This window comes from Dermochelys coriacea, chromosome 5, assembly GCF_009764565.3.
Source record: "Dermochelys coriacea isolate rDerCor1 chromosome 5, rDerCor1.pri.v4, whole genome shotgun sequence".
In the NCBI taxonomy this organism is placed as follows: Eukaryota; Metazoa; Chordata; order Testudines; family Dermochelyidae; genus Dermochelys; species Dermochelys coriacea.
Genome location: NC_050072.1, coordinates 81,156,700 through 81,173,366, shown reverse-complemented (window position 1 = coordinate 81,173,366; position 16,667 = coordinate 81,156,700). Strand labels below are relative to the sequence as shown.

The window sequence follows — 16,667 nt, the reverse complement described above, 5'->3', positions numbered from 1 at the left end:
TTAGTATGATAGTGCTGGTCTCTTGGAACAAACTATACAATAGCTAGTAATATTTTCGCTAGTTCTTTCTATGTTATCTTCACTATCATTAAAAAATGAGTATACTAGCTAACTCTAATACCTTTTCCACACTCCTTTTTATAACCTTACCTCTATTAGTGATGAACACAGGTGGAGTTATTAGTCTAACACAGGTGGAGCTTTTGCTGTAGCTCCCCTCTTTTAACAATCCCAATATAAGAACAGAGCAGGTAGCTGCCCTGCTCTTAGAATAATATAGTCCTAAGTATGCTGTTATTACAACAAGCTCTGGGTAGTTCTCCTGAGGATAGGCTTTCTGTAGGTGAGTGTAATTCTGGAAGAATTCTTAAGAGCTGTTTATAATGTAGCCACTGTTAGTGATAAAACAATTCAATCATGCTACAGCGCTAAAAATCTTCATGGTCTACTTTCAATTCCAATTAAAGGTGACGTAGCAACTCACCTAAAAACAAACTCAATTTCAAACAATTTATTTGAACTCTGTGAAGCCAAACAAGCCTTGAAGAGCTAAGCACAAATCTCAGAATTACATACTATCAGAGTATGTAATATCAAAGGCCTTCTGTTAGAAATGGTTTCCCCACATGTTTATAATGTTAGGGGCAGATCTCAGCTAGAGAAAATTTTCATAGATCCATTTACTTCAATTGACAATTTAGCCGTTCTGAGGATCTGTTCCATACTCTTTAGAATTTTTTTTTAAATATGGCTACTAGATATCTTTCTTCTTCTAGATTTTTTTGTGTGGTTTTGTTGATGGTTAATTTTAAAAAAAATCTGATTTGATTTTTTTTTGTTAAAATTATTGCTTTTTGTGGATTAGTAGCTGGTTTTTCGGAGTTAATTATTTCACTATTATTCAATTTATCTTCCTTTTTCTTCATTTTTTGGATTGGGCTTTTTCTCATTTGCAGGTTGTTTTCAAGCTATAAAGTTTCTATAAATTCTTTTTGTTTCCTTGGATTCTCACAGTAGCATTAGAAGGTGTATGTAGTTCAGTGTAAATATGACCCTCTAAAGTTTTTTCCTTTTCTATCCATCTCTTTGCCTTTTGAAAAAAATGCAGTTGGTTTTAGAGAAGTCTCTTAGACATACCAAACCTGTGGGAAAAAAATGCAGAAATTGGGCTTGTTTTTGGCTTAATTGGCTTGTGAGTTGCTTGTTGGCTAGTTTTGGCTTGTAGCTTGTTGCTTCTTTTTTTTGATCAGCTAGCAGGGACAACGGGGGAGAGAGTCAGAGGTGCACAGTGGGGCCCATCACAGTCCCAGACTGCACACTGAGGGGGGGATCTATTCACATAGAGTGTTGCGGTTCTTAAGGATTGGATTGTTTTGGCCTTGTTTTGAAATGGGATTAGCTTGATTTTTGGCTTATTGTGAAAGTCAGAGTACTTATTTACCACGTGAAAGTTGGCAACTGTGAAGTCTCTGTGTAGAACAACAAGTGGGTTTTAAGTTTGTAGTTTTCATTTTCAGATTAGCCAGATAGAGATAATTTAAGTTTTAGGTTTATTTTTAAAATGTTTTAAGATCCCTTCTTTGTTTGGTTGTCTTAGCTTTTTGAAGAAGAACATAGTTCTGACTCCAGCTTTGCTGGAATGCACTTTCATATTTAGTTTTGTCATTTTGATGGTCATGTTTTCTTATTTCTCAAGATTTCAGTTTTGTAGTGAGATCTCAGGTTTTAAACTGAAATTGTTACCCTTGTATTTGTCTTCAAGCTTTTGTTGAGTATTGTGACTTTTGTTAGAATTCTCATGAATCAGCGAAACAATTCTCATGAGTCTTTTTGTAGATTCCTAAAGTACTAGGTTCAATCAAGAGTTTTAGTTTTCAAGGATTATATTTGAGAAAATTCAAACATAATTAGTCAAACAAGCATGTAGAGCTACAAGCTCAAAAGCTCCTGGCCTGCAGACAGCCTATTGCTTAATGTCTTTCACAAGAATTTTTGGTCTATGGCAGCTTCATTTGCTGTATATTGGAACTCCAAAACCTATAAGGAATGCTATTCAATTCAGCTATGTATTTCTTAGCTTTAATTAATACATTTCAATATAGTCATTCTTAGAAAGGACCATAAATCTGTCTCAAAGATCAGTGAAAAAAATCTGTTGTCTGACTGAACTGAACATTATCTTTTGTTGAAACAAAGTTTGTATTGGAAAAACTGGGTGTCGCATTAAAAGATGCTTAGGAGTGGAGGTTGCCAGTTCGTGCTGGTGCATTGCACTTGTTTCTCTATGAAGATAACCAGGGAATCTCTCAAGAGTTTGTGGGACTCATTGTTGCACATTAGAAGTTACCTAATAGAAACAGCTTCAATATATTAAAAAGTTGTGATATCAGAAAGCAACCGTAAAGGATCTTTTCTAAATCAAAACACTTCAATAGAACTGAATCTAAACTTCTGCCCATTGTAAGGAATGGCATTTGCTTAGTGAATGATGATTAGCTTTTACTATGACTTAATAGACTCACCTTCTATGAATGGGGCAGTGAAGCTGATAAAATTCTGGCTGTGGAGTTAAAACAGAACAACTAAAAGCTATATTAATTCTATTTGTCTAGAATTGCTGGGAAATTTGGCAAGTCTTTCCAAAATCTTTATGCAGTACTGTCTCAGCCTGGAGGAATGGGAGATATTTCTGAAGCACTTGGAAAGGTTAAACAAAGAGGCACAGAAGTGGCTTTATATTGCTATGTCTACTTCAGCAATTGATTCTGCTGTGAAATTATTTGTCCCCTTTAAAGTAATCTAGGCCAGACAATTTGAGCAGTGAAATATTTTCCTTATCACGATGATATACTGAAGTCACCAGGTTTCTCTGATTATTTAAAAGGATACCTCAATTTTCGATAGGTCTTCAGAAGAGCAAGGATCCCCCTGGCCCTCTGAGTTTCTACCTTCTCCATTGTATCCATGAATGTAACAAGAAAATTCTGTCAAAGAGCTTAACACAAAGGCTCAGATTCTATGGAAGAAATATAGTAATATCTTGTCTGGCATATTTGTATCTCAAATTTGAAAAGATTTGCTCAACTCTTCTCAAATATTTATTAACATAATTCAATAAAACAACTTTTCAGGTACTGACTTCTGATATACAGTACATAGACTTCAATCCTACAAACTCTTATTCAAAGATTTCACTTACTGAGTTAGGTCAGGCTGGGCTAGTACTTGAATAGAAGACTCCTTGCAATGAACCGCTGGGTGCTGCTGAAAGTGGTGCTGGTGAACCAGCAGATAAGCTATTATACTACTGAAGGTAGTCTCTTGCTTAAGCAGTATATCTGAACTCCTGACAACTACTTAGTGTTTACAGAGTATTAAAATATGCACGGTATTTAATATAAAAGTGAGATGTCCTCTTTGCCGTAGAGTTAAGCTGTAACTTGATCAATAGTGATTGCTCTGGGAAGGGGAAGGGAGGATGATGGTGACAGGTAAAGAACATATATTGGTTTTTGGTGGTAATATATGAATCAGGGAGTGTCCAAGGTATATGTGAGTGTTTTATTACTTGAAAGGGCAGGCTCAAAGTTGTACGCTTATGATCATTAAGATATCATGGCACTTTATATAACATCAAGCTTAACTTCCTACTCATAGTCACATTCTGCTACCTAAATTTCCCCTCTGATTTGTACTATTTTGGTGCATTGTTCTATAGCTGTATTTCACCTCAGAGGTGTCTCCACCTCTTTGGTGGATGCAGTAATTCTATATATATCTTAATACTGTACATGGTGGTTGCAGATCTTAATTTACTAATGTTGGTAAAATGCTATGAATACCCTTAGCAGAATAATCTTAAATGATCATTTAAGCAAAAAGCTGTAAATTCTTATCCTGTACAGTCCATTCTTTGTTTTAATCTCCAAACACAAAATTCCATATAGTCATTGAAGGGAGGTGATAGGCCTCACTAGTGCTTACTGCACTAGCCTCTTCTGTCTAGAAACCTAGGTTCTAGTGTGAATTAACCTAGGTAATACATTTTGCTTTATTGTGGGATGGTTTTGTGAGTGAAATGGCTGCACTCCATATTTAAGGGACACTGTGCAGTGCTACAATTCCTGTGGACTCTCAGAATCTCTCACAAAATACAGGGGCAGAACATAGTGATATAGCCGGGTTAGGAGTCGGATAGCAGGTGGTGGTGAACACTTTTTCTTATTGTTAAACCAATCCCCGTTGAAATAATACAAATGGTGACTAGGAACAGATAATCAAACTGATTTTCACATATGACCTAGCTGGGATTTGGAGAACTCAGATTTTCAAAGGTGACATGCAAGTGAAGTAACATTGCATATGTTCACTCTCTCCCTCCCCTACTTTACATTCTGTTAAAGGCCAAGTATGCGAAGAATCTGTCTTCACCACTTTAGCAAAATATATAACAATGTTTGTTTCCTAATAAGTCAATAACGAGTTGAAACCAGGGACCTTGAGAGCCTGGCCTGCCAAGGAGCTTCCAGGCTTGGGGTTTCCAGTCAGCCTGCCAGGCTGGCTGATGAGGAACAGGCAGGGAAGCTGGCAGGAAACCAGGTAGCAGAGTTCCAATTGAAACCTGCCTGATTTCAACTGGGATTTCAATATGTCTGTCAGAAAACTTCTGACCTGCTTGACTACTTTTCAAAGTCGCCTGCTTTCCCTACTAGCACTCTTGCATCTTTTCCCATGCCGCCCTTTGTACATGGTAAAATTCCCACTCAGTTGGATCCCATTCCTTCCTTAAAACTCACCTGTGCTATAATGCATAGCTAAAACTGTCATCTGATAATGGGTATGCTGATGGTAAAGTGTGATTACTGTGATTACTGCTACAGCTAACCTGTGGTAAAACACTTTATTTTTGCTATGCTGTCCTCCCTCCCCAGGACCTGCCTGTTCCTCACACACCTAGATGGTAAGCTTAATGAGGTTGGAACTGTCATTTCCTATGTTTGTACACTGCCTACCATGATAGAGCTCTGACTTGAGTAAGGCATCTAGATGCCACTGCAACAGAAAAGATTAATATGTATCAGCAATATAATCATACTGTAGCTTTAGTTATACACAAGCCTATAAAGGTTGTGTCCTGGTTGGTTGGTGGTGGTCCAAATGAGTTTTGGATTCCAGGGTGGAGGACAAGTGTTTTAGAAGTTTTGTGGAAGAAGTATGTTTTGAAGAAGATGGAATTGAGTCAAGAAAGCGGGGCGTTTCAGGCATGAGGGCCTGCCTGGTTGAAGGAATGGGTCTGAAAACAAGACAACAGGGATGGTAAGTATAAAGCAGGTGAAAAAAGTTAATAATTTTTCATGTAAAATATTAATCCTTTTTAAAAAAAATTCCTGAAAAATTTCAGATCTTCGGTAAAAAGTCTTCAGTTTTTGAAAACCACTTGCAGGATTTTTTTTGTTTTTGTTTCTGGTAAGCAGTGTTGGTTTTCAAAAACAGGTTTCCAGTTTATAATTTAGGGGCAAATCTGACCAAAATGAGAACTTTTGGCAACAGTTTTTGTTTTGGTCAAAAAGCCATTTTTAACAGAGAAGAGTTTCACCAAAATTTCAACCAGCTCCAATGATAAGGCACATGGTAGAGATTATGTGAAGGGGCAAAGGTGAACAAATAAATAGATTAAAAATTGGACTGGATCTTAAAAGAGTGAGGATATGAGGTTTAAAAGAAGCAATTGGTGAATGTGTTTAATATGGAGGAGTTGGACATGGTCAGAGGTAGGTAAGGTGGGTGAATTTTTTGTGTCTGTTTTGAATTGGTTTTGCTGGAGACTAGGAGGCAAGAGGGAGAGGAATAAATTGCATTAATTGAGATGATCTAAAGCATGTGCAGTGGTTTTAGCAATGGGAATAGAGATCAATGAATGGACTCCGGAGATGTTTTATCAGAAGAACTGGCAGGTTACAGCTACCGAGAATCATGCCAGAAATTCAAAATGTTTCACTATTTATTGAGATAATGTTAACCCTGTCTCCATGCCATTCTGCATGTGAAAGAGGCTCTAGCTCAATGAATATACTAAAAAAATCATGTCTTGCTATGAGTGCCATGTATGACATCAGGAAAATTAGGATAGTTGCACTCCATGCTGGCTTATTCCACCCACAGTGGCAGATCATTCATTGTTTGGCCAGAAATTCCTGGGAGGATACATACTAGCAAAATCATCACACAAGTTTGAAAATATCAAGTAAAGTGCTATTTCTCTTAAGTTTAAAAGTCTGTTATGTCCACTTTTTAGTTGTTCAGGTCCATTTCTGATTTACATATCTGAATTGACATATAGAAATCTAAAGGGTTTTCTAATCCCCAAAAGATGGAAACACTTTTTTTTTCCTTCTTCTTCAACCACTAACCACAGTGCTATTTCTGAAGAAGTAGGCAAGGAAGAAGAAGCATTACTGCTGAGTAGCTGGGAAGAAAACTCTTATGAGTATGGGATCGTTCCCCCTCCTATCGATCAAAAAGATAATGGTAGTACAATCCACTGTTTAACTGTGTAAAAAGGAAAAAAGTGTCAGAAGAAAGAAGAGTACACAGTACACTCTTGGAACATCTGCTGTGTGAAACTGTGGCAAAATAACCATGCAATGACTGGAAAGAAATGTCTGTGCCGTATGTACTTGTAAGCACCCAGTTTGAAAGGCAGAGAGTTGAGGAAAAGGACCATTGATGAAAGGACAAGTAGGCAGACAACTGTCTACATGGGGTGCAATTCTTTAATCTTCCCTGCCTCACCCTTTTTCCCCTTAGTTTCAAGAATCAAGCTGTGTTACCCACAGACTGACATAAGGAAGTCTGTTAGCAGTATAAGCATGAATGAAAAACCTTTACTATTAGCAAAGTTTTGGGAAAATGGGCTTTTGCCAGATATTGGCTACTGTTCACCTAAGTTTATTTTACACTTTTTGTTCTGCTGAATGACAGATTTTTGACAGGTGTAAAACTGTCTTTCATCTTGGCAAATGCCCTACTTCGAATTTTCAGGCTAGAGGCTGTTTGCTTTTGATTTGAAACTAGCAGCAGCAAAAATGGAAATAAAAATTTGGATTCCAGCTCTTCAGTCTGAGTCAACCCTCTATTTCGTTTCAGAGATAAAGACTGGGAAACTGAATGGTAAATAAAAAGTTAATGTTTGGTTTGGGAACAGTAGGTGTAATTATGCCCTGCCACACACAAATGCAACCTCTTACTCCAGCTGCATATGAGATGTAGTAATTCAAGTGGGTTTCACAAAGTGTAAGAGGGGAATTAGTTCCAGAGTCTTCAACTTGGAACACATCAGTTTTCACAGATGCATAGATCAAAGCTACTCATATTTCCTCCTTGCTCTGTTTTTACTGTAACTTCATGGGCCAGGTTATTGTTAGGGGGGTAATATCAAAAGTACAATACAGAAGAGTTCATAATTCTGTCATGCTTGTTGCTGTTGTCTCTGGTAGCAAACTGCAATATATTTAGATGAGCTTTGTACTGCAAGATGTAAGGGGGAATCCATACTTACAGACAAAATCTTGTATTGGTTTTCAAGATTTTCTCCATTGTTAGAAGCAGAATACCTTTCAAATTTCATATCCCTTTTTTATTCAGAAATGATCTACACAAATGTCTTAGTCCGCAGAAGTGGTTATCAGTGTTGGAGGAAGTGTCGTAGAGTGAGTACACTTCATTTCAGAAAGCTAAAATCACTAACTAAGCCTTCTTTGAATTATCCCACTTGAAGGTTTGCCAAAACAGAAGCTGTCATATGCTCATATGAATGGGGGAAGAGGAATTGTTCATGCGGCACATACTATATTGGATTTAAAAATATCTGGTTTCAGAGTAGCAGCCGTGTTAGTCTGTATTCGCAAAAAGAAAAGGAGTACTTGTGGCACCTTAGAGACTAACAAATTTATTAGAGCATAAGCTTTCGTGAGCTACAGCTCACTTCATCGGATGCATGTAGCTCACGAAAGCTTATGCTCTAATAAATTTGTTAGTCTCTAAGGTGCCACAAGTACTCCTTTTCTTTTTGCGAAAAATGTCTGGGTGAATCTGGAGGTGTGGGGCTTAAGACAAGATGAGTGCCTTGGGACAGATTTAGAGATTAACAAAAGAAAGTTGTAATGTGTCCTACCTGTACAAATCCCCTGTTCCTTGCCATGTTCTGTACCTATTTACTAATAGACAAAGGGAGTGCAAATTGTGGCATTTTTTTCATTGAAGGCCATAACTATTTTCCCATCCAAATGTAGGTATTTTTGAAATAGTTATTGTAATTTTCCTTTTATAAATTCTATATTCAGATGTTTGAAATGTAGTTTCCTCATCTCTAAGCATTTCATTTCTGCATTTATTTTCTTCTTTGTATTTCTACTTAAGAAAATTAATGCAAAAATCTACCTTGTGTATTAGATTTAACTAACTGTAGAACAACTGAGGTTTTTCTCCCTTGCCTCTTGCAAGTAAGCTCAACGCTCATGAGAGGTGCTAAATTGGACTGTCCTATAGTAAGACATCATCGCTTCCTGCATACTGCAAGGTGAGCAACACTGCAGGCTTCCCAGTCCTTGGTGTGGCTGTCAGCAAGGTTCCATTTAAGGGGCAGAGGTTCAAGAAACCATCTGGTAAGAAGTGGATAGGATGCAAGGCCTTTTCTCCCCAGCTAGCCAGTACAGGAGAGTGATGCATTATCCAAAAGATTCTACCTGGGAGGATGATGATGCACTCCACTCACTACCCCAGTAAATAGACCATTGTGCAGATTATACAATCTGTCCTTCTATTGGTTGTGATGGTGGTTTTCAGGATATGGATAGCTGTCCTCTAGGAATGGACTGAGATTATCAGTTTATTTCACATAGGCCATTAAACAGCTGTCAGATGGGAACTATTTTCAGTCAGCAAATTTCCTTTTATATAGGAAGTCAAACCTTTTAAAAATGCAACTCTGAGCACTTGAAATTTAATTTCTGATATGCTCAGACTTTCCATAAATACCAATTGCATATAATCTTGTTTGAGCTACAGATGTTTCCACAAGTGAAAAGTGTTTATAGCAAGAGAAATGCCTTTAACCAACCTAATTGAATTTACACAGTATTGTGTAGTATTGTGAACTGCAGGAGGACAGAGAAAACCCATCAATTTATGCTGGCAAATGTTTCAGGAAATTTACCATTTGCCCTTTACTAATGTAAAAAATATTTATTTGACTCAATCCATCAGAAAGGCTTTGAAAGCAGAGACAGGTAAAAGAAAGGTGGCTGTAATTTTTCAGAACCAACAGCACGGTGTTTCAGATATAAGTTCTATGTTATCTGAACCTCTAAAAGATAAGGTTGTGGAGGAAAACTGAATATATGGGTCTGGCTTTTCTCTCATCTCTATTTTCAAGAACATTTTTTCTAGCAGAAAAGACCAGGGTGAAAAATTACTTACAGGAGAAGTGGGAATTTTAAAATATCAATTGTGCCACAAAATGGATTATTTTCTACCCACAATTTTCTGTAAATCATTCAGCTACTCAATGTTTTTCTTCCTGGTTGTACAAAAGAAAAATGCAGTTGGATGAAATGTGGACAAGTTGAAATAGCAGTAAAATTATTTCACACTACAAAAATACTACAGAGTTTGGAGGGACAAATCAAATATTACATTTGCTGAAGAGCATAAAAATTAGTGTATATATAAATGCTTCATACCAAGAACCTTATTTTTGTGCCTTTCTCTCAAGTGGCTAGTACACTGGTTTTCTCCAATAATCAGGAAGCAGAATACATTATAATTTAGGGAGTATTCAGGAGCAAAATATGTTTTTTTCTTATCACCCTCAACTGTTGACAGCACCAGACCAGTACCTGGTGCAAGTCAGGTACTCCCCTCTTGCTGACCTCGGGTCCCTTCAGCCATCCCTTGTGAGCAATACTTTCATTACTGATCCTCTTCTCAATGGAAGTGAAGCCTCCTGGGCTGGAACTCCCTCCCCAGGCCTCCATGGACAGGGTGGAGTAGAGGATCTCATTGGAAATGCTGATCTCTTTTTGACCTTTGCAGGGGCCAAGCAAAAACCTGTTTAAGCAGTCCTGACTCCTCCTCTCCTCATCTGTCTCAACAGGCTCTGTTCTCCTCACTCCTTTTTAATTCAGAAATGGCTTGTGGCATGCAGGCAGATGGAAACTACCGTATTTCCCACCTGATCTTAACAGGATTGCTAGTTGGACCAGTGTCTCTAAATGTACCATATGTCTAGGAAGACTAGTCACTAGAAGACTGTTCCTGATATTTAAAAAAAAAAAGTGGTTAAGCTAGCAGGTTTCTTGTCCTCTACAGGATGCCAAGGCGGGGAGTTTGGAAGCAAGCTGCCCAAACATTCCTAATAAGGAGGGAAGGAATGTCCATCCCTGGAAAGCCTGGAATGAGGAAACAAAAAGTCTATTTATTCCCCCTCTGCCTTCCCCTGGAAAGAAAACAAAGGATAGAAAGGGGTGAGAACCTAAACTAGTTGAGAATATCTGAGGGAAGGGAAGACAGTTTTTTGAATTTGAATGATATTTGTATTCAGGGCTTCAAATGCCATATGACTGAGGATACCAAATATAAACATAATTGGAATTCTAACAATAGGCTGTTCACTCTTCTCCAGTATGTTGTTTGACACAATTGGCAGTCTGATCAAGAGTGGCTAAGGACCAGAGTGGTGGGAGTTGCTGGAAGTCAGAACTGATGTTCGTTGGCTGCATTTCATATAGAAGCTAGCATCGTGCTTACCCACACCAAGTGGATTTAGGCAGCTCTGAGTCCCTCGCTTTTATGAGCACTGAATTCACCCACAACATTTTAAAAAAAAATCATAGCAAATATCAAAGAGAAGAGATGTTGGCTTTATTTCCCACTTTATCATGGGATATGTCTGTGTAACCAGACGCCATGTGTCAACAATTGTGTGAATAAGCTTTTGTTTGCAACCATTCAATATGAAACAGCAGAAAGAGTTGGAGGAAAAGAGAAACTAAGCAAATTGCAAATATCGTAGAATTCCACATATTAAGGAAACTTCATGTATTCTGAAACACTGGAGTTAAGTGAATTGTTTTACATGTTATTTTTTGAATTTTGCTTCTTTTTAGTGTTTTAAAATCATGAACACATAGCTGATTTCTCAACTGTTTGTAAATAGTTGCCGGGGAAGCCATTTTGCAGTGCACAACTCTACATTTTTATTGATTTGACAAAACCTAGAAACTATGCTGAATATTTTTGGGCCATCTCCTGGAACCTTATCTATTAGTTATAAACAAAAATAGAGTACTTCTGTAACAATGTAATCATAATTCAAAATATTTGTACATGTTCAGCAAACAAAGCACTGATCTATGACTTCTCTAGTAGCATCTCATTGTGAGGTATACAATGTTAAAATTATGAGCTTTTGATGAGTTTTGATTTGACATATATAGGTCATGGTATGTTTTTGTTTACTGACTGGATGAGCAATCAGGTTTTTGATGGGAGTACCCGGGTTTATAAATGGGGGATTGAATCTGGGACCTCTGGATTTATAGAAATGTGCATCTAGTACTTGAGCTAAAAGGTCAATTTCATTAGCTTAAAGATTCATAATAGTGCAGGGTAAAATTTGGGATTTCCATTTTGTGGGAAATTTCAAAATTTCCTGCAAACCTAAATTCCCTAAACAATTTTGTTTGGGGTTGATCAAAACATTTAATTTTGACTTTGACTTTTAGAAATCTAATATAAAAATCGAAACATTTTGAAATGAAAAATTGACATGTTCCATTCTGAAATGCTCAATTCTGATTTTCTTTTCTAAATGAAATGTCACAAATTGACACCCTTCCATAAACCATTTAGATTTTGACACAACAACATTCTCCAACAAAAATGTTCCACTGGAAAATTTCTAACCAACTCTAACCCTAAAACTGTGTGTATGAGAGTGGTCCAGCCATCCAGAGGGACCAAGAACAAATGTGTTGGATTTTGTCTGCATTTCGTTTATGGCAAGCTGAGGTATGAATTTACCCCACGATAATCTGCAGCAAATGAACTGTCCCTGTACACTCTACTGACACTCATTAACAATTTGTGTCATTTGATCTAGTTTGGTTTGAAATGGGACTAGGCCAAAGTGCACTAATCAACTGTGAATATGCATCAGTAGAGTCCACACAGGCAGTTCATGGCAGGCTAGTGCAGGGTAGATTCACACCTTACTTGCCGTAAACAAACGCTCATTGTAGACAAACCCTTAGTGTGGGTTAGATATGCTCAGTAGGGTGATGGCACTGAATTAAGGTCCTTTGAGTTTAATTTTGCATGTCGGGAATCTCTAAATAAAACCTTAATTTAGAAATTCCACACTTTGTAGTGTCTTTTGGGATTGGGGTTTGAGAAGACTGCGAGGTTAATTTCTCTAAGGGCATGTCTACACTACAGTCCTAAATTGATCTATGTTAGGTCGACTTACAGCCACTCCCGTAATTACTGTGGTGGCTAATGTCCCCACTCCCTCTTTTGCCAGTGATGCCTCTCCTTACCAGGAGCGCTTCTACTGACCGAAGAGGGACAGTGGGAAGGGCCTGAGTACCAGGTTGCTCAGCTCCCTGCTGGGAGCCCAACTGTTCTCCCTGTGCCCCCTCCCTGGCTCTCACCTCCCTGACCCTGGCTACACAAAAAACTTTCCTGTTGGAAAATGTGGTTTTATCAGTTGATTTTTCTCCCATCCAAGCAAAACTTTGGGTTTTGATGAATGCACACAGTCCAGTTTAAAAAAGGGGAAGGAAAATATTGGAGTAGATGGGCAAAATAAAAATTTAGGGTTTGGAAATCACAAAAAAATTAGGTTGAAATGAAACCATTTCCCTCCCTCCCTCCCCCCCAGTTTGGAAAGATGTTTCAAAATGAAAAGGAAAAAAATGTAAAAGACCAAATTATGTCAGGGATGGTCTTGGTATACTTAATCCTGCCTCAGCGTGAGAGAGTAGACTAGATGACCTCTTGAGTCACCCCCTATGTTTCTGTTATTCTATGAAGACTTTCTATTTGAAACAAAAACCCCTATAGAAAACCTTAAAATATTCAGTAGAAAAATGTCAAAGGTCTTCCATTGGGGAAACTTGGGTTTTCCAACCAGCTCTAGGAATTATTAGGAACTGCTATAACATTTGACAATATGGATGCTACTCAAGCTCTAACATGTTACAGTATAAGGCAAAATATATGGCTTTGGGGTACTTATCTGAGAAGAACAAATGGATAAATATGTGATTCTTCATTCATTTCGTTGACACATGGCCCATGAAGTGAGCTGTAGCTCACGAAAGCTTATGCTCTAATAAATTTGTTAGTCTCTAAGGTGCCACAAGTACTCCTTTTCTTTTTATGGATAATGTAGTACATCTTTCTACATAATGTCCAGTTTTCCTTCCTTCCTTTTCAATAGTCTCTTTTTGACTGTCCAATTTACCTTTTCTTCCACTGGAAAAAAAATGTATTGTATCTTGAAAGAGAAGAAAGATATTATTATATAGCTTTGACTTGTAGAGTGAGGTTTATGGGGGGGAAAGAAGGTTGTGTTTCTTTGAATCTGAACAGAGGTAAACTGCTCTCATGCAGGCTAAAGGTGACTTGCAGACATCTGAATTAAAAAAGCAAATCTTTTTTGGTGTGTCAGTAGCTTGCATGAATATTGCACATTCTGGTGGGAATTGAGTCATAAGCTGAAATGTGAAAATATAACATTTCTTTTGATGGATCAAAAATATTTTGAGTCTTCAGATCATGGCAAGCTATTTTAATACTGAAAATAGCAGTTGGTCTCTCTGGGATACAACAATACAGAGGCATGTTCCCTGCATGGTGGATGCAGGTAGTCCATCTTGTGGAAACCATAAAGGGTTGCAACTAATATTATGGAATGTGGTGCCATGAAACAACTCTCTAGAAGAGGAAAGACTGATTTTCAAATGGGAGCAGACAGGGCTTGCTTTGCCTCTTTAGGCAAGCCAGTCTAGGAGAAGGAGAAAACTGATTTCAAATCTGAGAAATCTAAGCTTGTTAGCTTTGAAAGGCAAGTAGACTAGAGTGGAATTGGCAGCAATTGAAAAGGTTATAGTGGTGGGGACTCTGTAGAATACAAATGGATGATAGTTTGCATAATTGTCTTTGGTGTCCTCAGCCAAGGTCAGTCTGACCTAGAGTCTGATCACTACTAGATGGTGGGACATTGTATTCATGGACATGACCAGGCTGGGATAAAGGAGGAACAAGTCATGGACAGGAATGAATGGTGATGATGTTCAGCTCCCTGTCTGTGTCAAGGTGCTTTGGAATGAGAAGAAGAAAATAACATGCCTGTTGTCCAGTCAAAGCTTTTTTGCTATTTTCATAAATTCTCAAATTTGTATTTGAGATTTTGTTGTGTGGTTTTGCTGTCTTTTGTGTTAGCACAGCAGAAAAAGAGGCACATTTTCCATGAGTGCAGTAAGGTTGACGTGATTGGGTTAACCATGTGATTTGTATGGGCTTTGGAAATCTGAGGGCAGCTTTTTTTTAATATACATTTATTGTTTCACATGGGGCAATGGCATGCTAAGATTGACACTCTGAGACCGGAATAAATAACTGGTCCTCATATAGAGATTTATCCAAATGAAACAAACACTAATGGAAAATCCTGCTTAGGTGAAGCAGATGTGATGCCATAGGATGTTGGAGCTTTGTTTAGTTTAAAAAAAATCACTATAATCTCTTGTCACCTTTCATTCCTTCCCCTTAGCTCAGGTAGTGGTGTGGTTCCAGAAACAATTGGACCATTCCTACCAGTCAGGTAGTTTTCAGGAACCACAGTCTGTCACCTTTTATTCCTTCCATTTAGCTCAATCTGCTGAATCTTTACTTTCCTTCCTTGCCAAACCTGCATCCTTTTTCAGTGTTCACATCAGTTCGGATCTGGATTTCCCCTCTCCCCATCTTCCTAACTCAAAATCCCTTCTTCCTATCTGTCTTAGGTATTTATTTAGCCTTCATCACTGTAATATGTGAGTACCCCATACTTGTTAATATATTTATTCTCACAACAACCCTGTGAGGTAGGGGAATATTGTTTTCTCCATTTTACAGATGGGTAACCGACGACAGAGATAAGCAATGTGTCTGTAGCAGGGTGGTCACCCCGCTCCTGCCAGAATAGGATAAAGCATCCCCAGAGAGGGCTGCAGCAAGGGAAGCTAGGCTGGTTAGGGAAGCAGCCACAGCTGTGGTCCACTTAATCAGGGCCCAGCTGGCCCTTACAAGAGGGCAATGGGCCAGAAGTTGACACTGTCTCTCTCTGGCTCTAGAGAGGGAAGAACCTGGCTGCCTGGGAAGCTGAGGAGGGTACCTACAGTGGAGCAGAGCAGTGCTGGAGAAGGAGGGAGCTGGGAGCTCCAGCCTAGCAAAACCCCAGGCTGCAGGCCGAGTTAAGGGCCCACAAAGGGTACTGGGGCTCAGAGGGGCAGCCCAGAGATTGGCAGAGGCAGCAGATCCAAACCCCCCTTTGCCAATGATGAGTGGTTTATAGACTGCAGTCTGCCCCAGGGAGCAGGGGCTAGATGGAGACTAGCAGTAGCCACTGAGGCAAGGGAGAGATAGGGGTTGGGGGGTTCCCCTAGGAGGTGAGATCCAGACTGAGGGAGTAATGCCAGGGGGCAGAACCCTAACCATGAAGGGCACCGGGGTCTCGGAGGGACACGGGGGCCAGCGGTGGGCAAAACATCGACTAGCGGAGGGCGCTCTGAAGCTGGAAAGAGCTAATTCCCTGGACAACCTGCAGGAGGCGCCATGCCAGTGTCTCACCACCCCACCACAGTGTCCAAGATCACACAAGATATCTTGGAATAGCAGGAATTGAACTTACATGTCCAGACTCTCAGGCTATAGCCTTAAACACAGCCTTCATTGGACTTCTTTCTTCATTTCCATGTCCTTTATAATCCCTTTATTCTTGGATTTCCACCACAAAACAGTCCAAAAGGTGTTGGGTTTAAGGACAGAAATGGGGGAAAAGATATGGTTCTAGTTTTGCAAAAGGTGCTTTAATTTTTGGCTCTGCAAAAGCAGAGCTGAATGCAGTGGTGTCTTGGATGTAGCTCTCATTCTATCTGAACCTTCAGAGTTGACAGCAATTAGAATAATGGTTCTGGTTTTATTGACCCTGTTCTGGAGATTTTTCAGAGAGGCATATCTAGCAGAATCTGCTGCAAGGGATCTGGGGCCTATTGAAGATCATGTGGTGGAGGAGTAGTGTGCTGGGGGCATCTCTTTTGTGATCATGGTAACTAGCAGAATGTAGGAAGCAGGAGTCAAGTGGGCATTAAGATAGAAGGAAGGGTCTGGTTGGCAGGGCTTAGGACAGGAATGGGAGGACAGGAGAATTAGTGAAATGTTAAGATAGCTGCATAAACACAGGATAGGCATCCAAACAGTGAGGCTGATCTAAAACAACTATTTCAGGTTTATCCATCACTACTGGCTGCACTATAATTAGGATATGCATCCTATATAATGTGGCATGAAAATTATTTGCACTATACCATTGACCATTTTGTTTTCTGGAAACAAAATGTCTC

General features: G+C 39.0%; 1 long non-coding RNA gene across 2 annotated transcripts in view; it reads left to right on the top strand.

Moving 5' to 3' along the window:
• Positions 1–276: 276 nt before the first annotated feature.
• Positions 277–16,667, top strand: part of LOC122460398 — a 61,378-nt gene continuing 44,987 nt past the window's right edge. Inside the window, exon 1 of one of the 2 annotated variants that reach the window (XR_006281676.1) lies at positions 277–343. This is a non-coding gene — a long non-coding RNA (uncharacterized LOC122460398). The remainder of the gene's footprint in view (positions 344–16,667) is intronic. The other variant, XR_006281677.1, reaches the window with a different exon arrangement.